The following is an 11,870-nucleotide window of genomic DNA, read 5'->3' as shown; positions in this document are numbered from 1 at the left end:
TCGCGGGGCGAGCCTTCTTCTGGGGTGGAGTGTGCGAGTAGTCCTTGCTCGCCGTCCTCTAGGTTTCCATTTTCCAGGGGTTGCGTAGCAGCTCCCCTTTCACCGACGGCAGTAGACCTTTCAGGGTTCTCGTGTGGGGCTTGTGGGGTTATCACGAGTGGTCCCCATCCTATGACGGGTGTCCCGAGTAGAACTTGGTCTTCCCCAATTGCCGGGACCGGGGTTCCACTTCTCGTCCATTCTTGCATACGCTGGTCTTGGGCTTGCCTGAGGCTTTCCTGAGCAACTGCTTCACTGCTGACCGCGGCTGCGGCTCTTGCCTCGACTTGGGCTACTCGTACCTGTTGCAGTCTCACCGTGAGCTCTGCTTGCTCGGCTCGATGGGTCTGCTCCCTCAGAATGTTGGCTTGCTCGTCAAAGAGCTGATCCAAGGCGGCTAGGTAGGTAGCCACTTGGTACAGAGGGTCCTCTTCATGGCGGCGCCGTTCCAGACTTCTCATGCGTGCTTCCCAAACTGGGGTTCTGATAGCCGGCGGAAAGAACCTCATTGGCATGGGGGCTAGGTGTTCTTCGAAAATCCGGCACAGGTAGCGGAGTGCCTTTCTGATGGCCAAGGGATAGGTGTCTTGGTGCCTAAATCCCGTAGCGGACACTCGCCAAGGCTGGATGTCGGGGTAGCGATCACTTCTGGCGATGACCAGGATCACCCTGCAGCGGAGGGTACCATGGTGCTCGTACTCTCTGCTGTAGTACCTTGGGCGTTCCGTAACGCCAAGGCTTTCCAGGGCGTTGATCAACAGGTTGGGGAAGCCAGGTGCAGCTTGGCAATCGCCCTGGGTCCATCCTTCCTCATCCATCTGAAAAACAAAGATTAGGTGAATCCATTTTGCATAAAAACGGTCTGTGAGGTTAAACAGGGTTGGACCTAAAGGGAAAGGCTTGGGAAAAGGGGTCTCGCTCCTAGGGGTCACGTCCTACGGCCAACCTACGGCTCTGATACCACCTGAAGCGCCCCCTCAAAAGAGAAGACTTAAATGTGATACAAACATCAGTCCCAGGAGGCTGATGACACATTTATTACATCAGATGGTTCATTACCGTAAAACTCTACGCGGTAGTGAGCAGAGAAGCGCCACTATCACGAGGATTACAATCCATACACACGCAATGATATTAAATATAAAAAGAAGGTCATCAGAGTCTTACACCATGCGGTAACTCATGCGGGTGTCCCTAATCCACAGGCAAGGCTGGGTGCAGGACGGTACCCCTACTCAACATCGTCATGTACAAAGTCTGGATCTTCTTCTGTAAAAATAAAGAATGTGGTGAGTACAAACGTACTCAGCAAGTCCAATCACACCCACGGGGGTGGGGGGTATAAACAGAGTATAATGCACGGGGTAATTCAAGGATAAGGTTAAGGTTTACTTTTGCGGAAAGCAATATTTTATGCAAGGGTTCCTTTGAAAGAAAACATTTTCAAAACCAGTTTCCTTGTACCGAGTAACACGAAGGGGTGATCCACACAGGATCCAAGTTTTAAGACTGCTACCAGACTCCTCATCTGCCGTAGCACACGGCACAACTGCCGGACACATTTCCAAAACAACTCACGCCAACCCATGCCAAAGTAAACACTAGTTATGTGGCCACACCGTAACTCGGCCAGTACTGTGGGCACGGCTATTCGAATAGATTCTTAACTCTGTAGAGGTGTGCAACTTTACCCACAAGCGGGGTACCGCAACTCGATCACCTTAGTGTCGGTGCAGATCCCAACAAAGCCATTACCCACCTTAGCAAGACTTGACTAGCCATCAGGGGATGCACCAAGGGGTTATCGACCTATCACAGAGGTTCTAACCGGGGCATAAGTCACACAGAGCTAATCCCTTCTCCTTGATCACCCATTGCTCTCAGCTCTCCTGATAGCTATCAGACTAACTAGTGGGCTTTATGCTAAGCCGTTGCCCATACAACGGTCGAGTGGTTTGCACGATAGTGGAGTTAGAAGAGATGACACACTAACTCGGTCCTTAGTGGTGACAAGATGGATATCTCCCTTCCTTGCTCTGCCACATAGGCACAAGTACACCAACGGCAAATCACACAGAAATGCCATCCATCACGTCTAGACTCATCTTTCGAAAAATCCACTTTTATCCCTTCCCACACACGCACACCTTTTCTTTATAAAACAAGTTGTATTGTGTATAAGATAATAAGCGTTCTAGCAGCGATTAACGTCCAAACAAAATCAGACATTAATCTAGGTGGTCAAGGAATGGTTATGACAAATCAAGGGGTGGCTATCCAACCATGTTTTCAGCAAGCAAAATATATGCAATTTTCTAAAACAGGCCAATAGGTTGTATTTATAAAAACTAGGACAAAAGCATGCATCAAAGGATGGGATTGAACTTGCCATCTTCAAAGCCTTCGGGGAGGTCCTGGTCGAAGCACTGTCCTTCGGGCTCGGGGTCATGGAACTTGTCCTCAATCGCTGGCTCACAATACTGCTCATCAATGGACTCTCCTTCATTCACACCGTGGTCTACGACGCAAACAAACAAACACACAATCAAGAAAAAGAAATAAAAGTTTTATCATTGAGCTCGAATAGGAAATAATTAATATATGGAGTTCGGAGTAATATCTTTGGGTGGTTTCCTAATGGCGTGGTCAAAACTATGCTATGAGAGGCGTGGAAAAGTTTTAGGTAGATCCGAGGTCGTTTGGCGCATGAAATGATAGGTTATTTAAAGGTTTAGTGGTTAAATCAGGGTCCAGGGGCCTATTTGTAATTATATTTAAGAAGGCAAGGGCTTGGTTTGTAATTTCTAGAAATATTTGGGCCGATTAGGAAGGTGTAGGGGTTTATTTATTATTGGGTTTATAAGTTGGAGGGCTTGCTTGCAAAATAAGAAAACAGGAGGGGCTTCTTGGGAAAAAGGTTAAAAAGGGTGGGGGTTTCTTTCACAAAAACAGGGAAGGCTAGGGGGTTTTGGGCATAATAGCCCTTCCTCTTCCTCCTTTCTCCCGAACGGAGCAGGGGAGGGGGAATTAGGGGCACCGGCGGCCATGGGCCCGCGGCCTGGGGGCGCGGTGGCGACCGGAGTGGAGAGGGAAAGGGGCAGTGGGGTGCGGGGATTCAATTCCCCCACTCGCCTTGGCCTGGGCTGCGGCGAGGAAGCGGGGCAGCAGGAGCAGGCGGCGGTGCTAGGTGGCTCCGGTGGCGGCGCTAGGGGAGCAGAGAAGGGCTATGGCGGCGGTGGTCTCTCGTGGGGGCGAAGGGCGACGCGGGGGTGGGGGGGCTTTTATAGCCCGAGTAGGTCGGTGGAGCGGTGCGGGGGTAGGTGGCTGGCTTAGCGAGGTCCGCGGGCGGCCATTAATGGCGCTCGGCCAGTTTCGCTCGTCGTGGAGTGGTGCGAGCGGCGAGGCCGCGGCACAGGGCGAGCTCGCTGTGCGCGGGTGTGGCTCGCCGTGCTTGGCAGCGACGCGGACGGCGGTGTGTGGCGTGCGTGCGGCTCGGCGGGTGGCGCGGTGATGCGGCCAGGCGACGTGACGTGTCGTCGGCTCAGCGGGTAGCGGCAAGCGGTGCGGCGGTGCACGTGGGGCACAGGGCGAGCGGGACCGGGCGGTGTGGTGCGGCCGGCGCGGGCGCGCGCGAGCGCGTCCATGCGGCCGTGGCGTGGCGTGGGCGCGCGCACGGCTCAGGGCGCCGCAGCACAGTGTGCGAGGCGGGTCGGGGTGCACAGCCAGGGGAGGCGCGTGGGGGCAGGCGGTGGCCGAGCGGCATTCGGCGGGCGCGTACCGTGCGCGTGGTGTCGGCGGCACGCTGCTCTGTAGCGTGGGGGCAAGGTCGGGGGCCGGCCCGGGCGGCGTGCGCGCGGCCGAGTTGCCGGGTCGAGCGCGCTTGGTGTGTGGGCGGTTAGGGGAGACAGATGTGTCGCGCGTGTGCGTGGGCCAAGTGCGGCGGCGGGCTGAGCGGAGGTTGGGGCAGGAGGGCGCACGCGTGCGGGACAGAGCAGGAGGAGGGAGAAGGAGAAGGAAGGGAGAAGGAGGGAAAAAGAAAAGAGAGAAAAGAAAAGAGAAAAAGGAAGAAGGAAGAAGGGAAAAGGAAAAAGAAATGGAGAAAGAAAAAGGGAAAGAGAGGGATAAAAAGGTTGGGAGATTGCCGGCGCCGATCGAGGCGAGCGGTCGCGCGTGGCGACAGGCCGCCGAGCGGTGCGGGATGCAACGTCGGTGAGGAAAAAGAGGGAGGGTTCGGTCGGCGTTTGAAACCGGATGACAGGACAGCGGAAAAACTGGGAGGGGATTAGGGTTTAGGGTTAATTGAGCTCAACGATGAAAAATGATTTTGAAAATATTTAGCGTACAATTTAGTTTAGTGAATTTTGGGATGTTACACTTTTGTCCCGGGTCCAACGGCAAGCCGGGCCAGCGAGGGGGGGGGGACAGGGGCCTTTTGTCCCGGTTGGAGGCACCAACCGGGACAAAAGGGAGGCCTTTTGTCCCGGTTGGTGGCTCCAATCGGGACAAAAGGCCCGCGTAGCCTTTTGTCCCTTTTGGAGCCACCAACCAGGACAAAAGGCCTTGGCCCCCTTATCCCCTTCCCTCTTCCCCCGCCCGAGCCATTCAGCTCACTTGTTTGTTGCTGTTCTTGGGTCGGGAGAGAGGATTTCTTGCTCATTTCTTCACCACATTTGTGAAGATCTTTGATTCCCCGTCCATCCATCGGTGCTAAAGGTTTGGGGCTTCTTTTTTCTCTTCTTCCTTGGCTTGTATAGCTCATTTCATGCTTTAGAAATAGAGAAAATGTGTAGCTAGCTCATTTCTTGGACATTTAGCTAGATTGCATATGTAGGTGTCATTTTCTTTTAGATTTATATGAGTATGTGGATAGTAGAAATTTTTAGAATGAGTGTAGACACTTCATGTGATGTACTTGTATATATGACCATATTGTGGATAGTTGATTTTTGTATTCATGAAGGAATTAATGAAATGAGTATATTAGAATTTTTTGTAGTATGAATGGATTATTTTGACACTCTAGTGATGTATTTCGAAACAAGTATACGTCGTTAATCTCCATCCAACGGTGATGGCACTACCTTTCGGGGATATACGATGCGCTATAAGGACGTCGCGAATCGGTTGGTCGCATCACCAGCACTTCCGATTGATAAGAAGACAGCATTTGACGCAGTCAGCATGGCCGTTGTTGTACTGAGAGCATATCAACGAGCACACTGCCTGTGCCAAGTGCTGTGCCTATTAATCGTAAATGTTGGTGCTGCGACTGGCCGATTGGTGACATCCTTGTACCTCACCGTGTCCCCTCGAAAGGCAGTGTCATCACCACAGGGTTGAGGTTACTGACATATACATTTTCAGAAATAAAGGTTTATTTTTCTTCTAGAGGGTTTCTAGATATTGAAAAGAGTGTACTCCTGGAACTGAAGGGTGTCAAAGTAATTAGAAGTTATAGAGATTTCTTTCAATTAATTAGAGATTTCTTGAGGATTAATGATAGATTTCGTCTTTTTTGTATGATTTCATTGTTATTTGCAAGAGTTATTAATCTGATCATTGTAATTGTAATAGTAAATAATTTTTGCATTGTAATGGTAAGAATTTATAATTTTGTGGAAAATAAAGGTATTTTTCAGTAAAATATGGCTTCAGCAACTGGAGGGAGTGGCGCCGGTGGGTGTGATCGTTGTCCTTCTGGAGAGAAGGGCACAACTCGAGTAGGTCGTCGGTCCAAAAAACCTAGTGCTTTTCATAGGGCAGCGCTCCGTTATTTGGAAAAAGAATATAGAGAATGCATGGCAAGGGGCGAGGAACCTCCGTTTGATCTTGATGATTTATTGCGGCGTTACGGTTCGTCACCACCAAACTCGGAGGTTTCAGCTCCGCCATCTTCTTCTGCGCCAGTAAGAAATCCGTTAGAGCATTCTGCGTTCCAACGCAAGGACGGTTGAAAACCTATGTGTTGTTGTCCGAATTTTTAAGTTTCATGTATAGTACTCCTTTGTTAAGTTCTGTAATGGATTAAGTACTCCTTTTAATTAATCAAGATGTATGATGGATATTGCATATCTTTTAATTATTCATGTTATGTTACATTTAGTTTAATTTAGGTTTGATATATTTTATTTATTCGATACGTGTAAAGAATTCAAATCGATTTATTTCCACCATCTTTCTTCAACATCATGACACATCTTCTAGTGCACCTTGTCAAAGAGATTGATATCCTCGGACCAGTATTTCTACACAACATGTTCCCATTCGAAAGGTTCATGGGGGTACTCAAGAAATGTGTTCGTAATCGAGCTCGTCCAGAAGGAAGCATCGCCAGTGCCTATGGAACTGAGGAGGTCATTGACTTTTGTGTTGACTTTATTGATGACCTTAAACCGATTGGAGTCCCTGAATCGCGATATGAGGGGAGACTAACTGGAAAGGGTACATTAGGAAAGAAATCTTATGTCTGCACAGATGATTTCTCATTCAAGAAAGCGCATTATACGGTTCTTCAACAATCATCCTTGGTTGACCCATATATCGAGGAACACAAGAAAATTCTGCTCTCCAATTTCCCGGAAAAGTCTGAGGCATGGATTACACGTGAGCACATGAACACTTTCTGCAGCTAGTTGTGGAAGCATCTAATGCATAACATGGATATAAGTGAACAACTGTTCTTATTGGCTAGGGAACCATCTTGGAATATCTTAACATACCAAGGGTACGAGACAAATGGAAACACATTTTATACGATAGCCCAAGATAAAAAGAGTACAAACCAAAACAGCGGTGTTCGTATGGATGCCACGGACAATAATGGAAAAAAGGACACATATTACGGCTACATTGAAGAGATATGGGAGCTGGATTACGGTCTCAATTTCAAGGTGCCTCTATTTTGTTGCCAATGGGTTAAGCTATCTGGAGGAGGGGTAACAAAAGATGAGTATGTGATGACAATAGTTGATCTCAACAATCTTGGGTATAGAGACGAGCCATTTCTCCTAGCTCAGGATGTCGCTCAGGTTTTCAACATTAAGGACATGTCCAGCAAGCCAAATAAGGGAATAAACAAGCAAAAGAAAGAGCCTAAGAGACACATAGTTCTATCAGGAATGAGAAACATCGTTGGAGTAGAGAACAAGACAGACTTGTCAGAAGAATATAATAATTTTGTTGTCATTCCACCTTTCGAAGTAAATGCTGATCCATGCATCCTGCTAGCCAATGATGATGCTCCATACTTGCGCCGTGATCATAATCAAGTGACATTTGTGAAGAGAAAGTCTGTTACCGCTAATCCTTCATGTACTTGAATCATTTTATATTATTATATAAAAACATAATCGCAATTCGAATACTTTTATTATATATGTACTGTACAATTATACTTTATGTGTTATATATATTATTTTTTAAATTTTTCACTTAATTACCAGACTCAATTATAATTTCAATTCAATAATAGATTACTCAACTAATTTTATTTATTTCATGAAATTATATTCACATTAACACACTATACTCTCTCACTAACACACACAATCTAACTAACACACACACTATCTCTCAAACTCACACACTGCTCATTAATATCATGAAATTGCTTAATTTTATCTAAAATTCACTTTTTAAACATTAATATCGTGATAGAATCCACTTTGTGTCGAAAAGCAACAGTTTGAAAAAATTTGTTCACCTAATATATTTTTGCATGGTCAAAATAACAAATATGATTTCAAAAAAGTTAGATATTTCGTTGACCCAATCACTTGAATGAAAATTAATTATTTTTGTTGTGTGTATCAAGTTTATATAGAGATAAGAAATTTTATTCCATAATATTTGGAATCATAATTTTATTAACTGAATTAACAAATGAAAGCCAATTTTAAAAGAGAAGTAAAAAGAAACAAAAACAAATATAAGATTTGGCGGGAACGAGGGAAAACGGGCCCCTTTTGTCCCGGGTGGTAGATCCACCCGGGACTAAAGATGGGCCGCGGGCTGGGAATTTTCCCGGCCCGCCCAAAATCATCTTTTGTCCCGGGTGAAGCCACCACCCGGGATAAAATGCCCTTTTGTCCCGGGTGGTGGCTTCACCCGGGACAAAAGGCCCCCACACTATATATCTCCCATTCCACTGCCTTCCTCCAGCACTTGGTCAGTTTTTGATCTCCACCTCGCTCGTGCCGCCGCCGTCCCCTGCGCCCACCGCCTCCTGCTAGCCGCCGTCGTTGTCCCGGAGCGCCGCCGTCCCCCGCCACCAGAGGACGCGCCGACCGAGCTCCGCCGCCGTACTGCGCCGCCAGTCCCGAGGTCCGCCATCCCCGAGCGCCGCCCTGAGATCCGCCGTCCCCGAGTGCCGCCCAGAGCTCCACCTCCCCACCGCGCCGTCGTCCCCGATCTCCGCCGCCCCAAGCCCCCACCCCGAGCGCCGACGTCGTCCCTCCTCCCCGCTCGCGCCTGTCGTCCACCGCCGCGATGCTTGTGCCGTCGTCGTCCTCGACCTCCGCCTCGCCCGTGCGCCGCCCCGAGCTCGCCGTCCCGACCTCGCCCCGAGCTGTGTGGGTCGTTGCCGCCCCTGCCCCCAAACACTAAATTTTGTGCAAATTTTAGTGAATTAGGTGTTAATTTTATTTATTATATATTAAGTAGAATTCAATTATTAGAATTAGGTGCAAATTTTGTGCAAATATTATTAGAATTCAATTTTGGATATATTATTAGAATTCAATTATGGAAATATTATTAGAATTCAATTTTGGATATATTATTAGAATTAAATTTTGGATATATTATTAGCGACAAATTATGGATATATTATTAGAGTGAATTTAGAGAGAAATAGAGAAGGAAATATAGAATTAGACGGAATTTCTATTATGATGTATTCATTATTTAATTATGTTTTCAAAGACTTTAATTTATCATGTATTTATTATTTTTTTATGTCATTCAAAGAGTTCAATTTATCATGTATTTATTCTTTAATTATGTCACTCAAATATTTTAATGTATTATGTATTTATTATTTAATTATGTCATTTATATTACTTCTCGAGCTCGCAAACTCGCGCTAACACACAAACATTTCCGATAGTTTCTGATAGTTTTCGATCGTTACAGATCCCGACCGAATCGTTTCCGATAGTTTCCGATCGTTACCGATCCCGACCGAATCGTTTCCGATAGTTTCCGATCATTACCGATCCCGACTGAATCGTTTCCGATAGTTTCCGATCGTTACTGATACCGACCGAATCATTTCCGATAGTTTCCGATCGTTACCGATACCGACCGATAGTTTCCGATCGTTACCGATCTAAATATGTGGATTATTTAGAGAATTTTTTTATGGGTTTTATTTGTATTTATATTTTAGTTATGATGGACCCGCGACACACAGACGCGTAAGACGAACAGTTCCTGTTGAATATCATTGGCGAAGGTCAAGGAGATGTCGCTGAACAAGCTGATGATGGCAGCAATACCGACATATATTTTAATATGTCCGGTGATGGAATTGAGCCACCATCTATTCAGGATGACGCTGCTGCTGAACAAAGTGCTAATGTACATATCACAACTATACTTATTTGTAGTGACAATCATATTTTCATCTGAATCTATATGAATACTATGAATGTTTTTTATAGCCGTCTGGATCATCGTCGCAGCAGAAAAAGACGAAGCGAGGCCCAAGGCGAACCGATCGCTCCAGAAGCTGCCGCCAAAAAATTCATAAGACAATCCGGATGTATTATCAGGGACCACATCCCGATCAGCTTCAGGCGCTGGAAAGCTTCCAATCCAAGCGAGGAACGGGATGCGGTACCCGAAAGAGAAAAAGAATGGTGCTGGCGGGAGCTTAAGAAAAACTTCACGGTTCCAGCTGAATCCGAAGAGATATGCAAGCACTGGACCCTGAGTAAGATGGCCGAACAGCTGCAATCATTCAAGAAAATTTTGACGAAGAAATATATCAAGACCGGGACCACACCCGTATTTACTGGCGAGCTCGAAAAGCTCAGGGGTCACTTGGATGCATTTGTGGAATACAAGTCTTCAGAGCTTGGGCTTCAGAAGGTGCAGAAGGCCAAAGACAATGCCTCGAAGAAAGTGTACCATCACACTCTAGGCCAAGGAGGCTACAAGCTTGCAATACCCAAATGGGAGAAGATGGAGCAGGATCTGCTTGACAGAGGCATCCAACCTGCGACCATGAACTAGCCTGAAAGGTCAAGGACCTGGTTTTATGGTCACGGGGTAAGCTTGGACCCATTGACTGGTGACTGCATCTATGTGCCAAACATCCAGTGAGCAGCCCAGAGACTACAGGAGGCCATACAAGCAGCGGCCGAGGGAACATTCCAGCCGGATAGAGAGAGGGACGAGCTGACTTATGCCCTTGGGAATCCAGAGCATCCGGGCCGCACAAGAGGCAAAGGCGTGGTTCCGTGGAAGTACGGGTTCAGGGATTACATTGAATCATATAGAAGCCGGGAAAGAAGAAAGAATGATGAGCGGGAGCACTTGCGAAGGCTAGAGGAACGGCTCATGTCACATGATCAAATACTGTAGGAAGAGGTTCAACGCCAAGTGGCCATAGCAATGAGCCAGCAACAGCAAGCACAAATGGTGCCTCCAGAGCCTAATGTCGCAGCCGATCATCTGTCTCAACGAAAAAGCAGCTGCGCTTCCACAGACGTCGCCATCGCCGAGCCAACGGGGATCCAGGCCGTAGTTGAAGCGATGGCCCCGCAGCGATATCCAGTGGATGAGATCACCCAGCGGACACCTTGTGACCTGCAGACTTCCGTTAAGAACTTAATGTTCACTGTTGCGTACGGTACCGCCATGCCAACCCAACCAGGCGACGTGTACCATGGGCAGCAAATTCCACCAGGATACACAAGAGTTGGCGTGGAGCAGGTGTGCCAAGGTTGGGAGACGCTGGAGCTTGATATTCCTGAAGGCGATGGGGAGAGGACACTAGCAGAAGCCATTTATGGCTACATCCTATGGGATAAGCGCTACATTATCCTAAAGTCGGATGATCAAACACGAAGACCAGCATCTCAGCATGCCTCTCCAAGGCCAGCATCTCCGCAAAACTCCCCAAGGGCAGCACTGTCTCGGCAAGGTTCACGGCACAATCTCCATCACCATCATCTCATGCGCCGATGAACACTCAAGCGTCACCGTCGCCTCCATGGTCAACTCCTCCGCCGCTGGCAAAGAAGCTAAAACGGCCGCTGGCAAAGAAGGTAGCTACACCGGCTAAGGAGCCTCCAAAGAAGAAGGAAAAGGAGAAGAAAACTAAGCAGGCTCATATTAAACCCTGGGACATGAGCCTTGAAGAATGCGATCAGATAACTCAAGAAAGAGTTAAAGAGCACTTCAAGCCGAAGCCGAAGCCGGAGCCCGAGAAAGTAATAAATCCAATAGATTTGAAATTTTTTAAGGGAATGTGTGAAGCAATTAAGAGAAAATTCATTCCGATTGACCCCCCTTCAGACTACGAACGCACAATTATCAAAACTACTGAGAAAAAGAAAAGACAATCAAAGTCGTCGTCGTCCAACGTTCCACAGCTCGGAGCCCAAAAGAAACAATCAATAGAGCCTCTCGTAGTGGGACAGACGACGCAAGAACAAGACTTTGTTACATTTTTTAAAGAATCAAACCTGACGGTGGCTCAGATTGCAGGGGGAGAAGATATTCCAAAGGCCGATGTGGTCGTCAAATGGACGTATGAGATCCGCAATTCTCTTGTACCCCCCGAAGTAGTGTCCGTGTTTCCAACGCAAATGTATAAGCTACAC

This window comes from Panicum virgatum, chromosome 7N (assembly GCF_016808335.1).
Source record: "Panicum virgatum strain AP13 chromosome 7N, P.virgatum_v5, whole genome shotgun sequence".
NCBI lineage: Eukaryota > Viridiplantae > Streptophyta > Magnoliopsida > Poales > Poaceae > Panicum > Panicum virgatum.
This window is presented reverse-complemented; position numbering follows the sequence as displayed.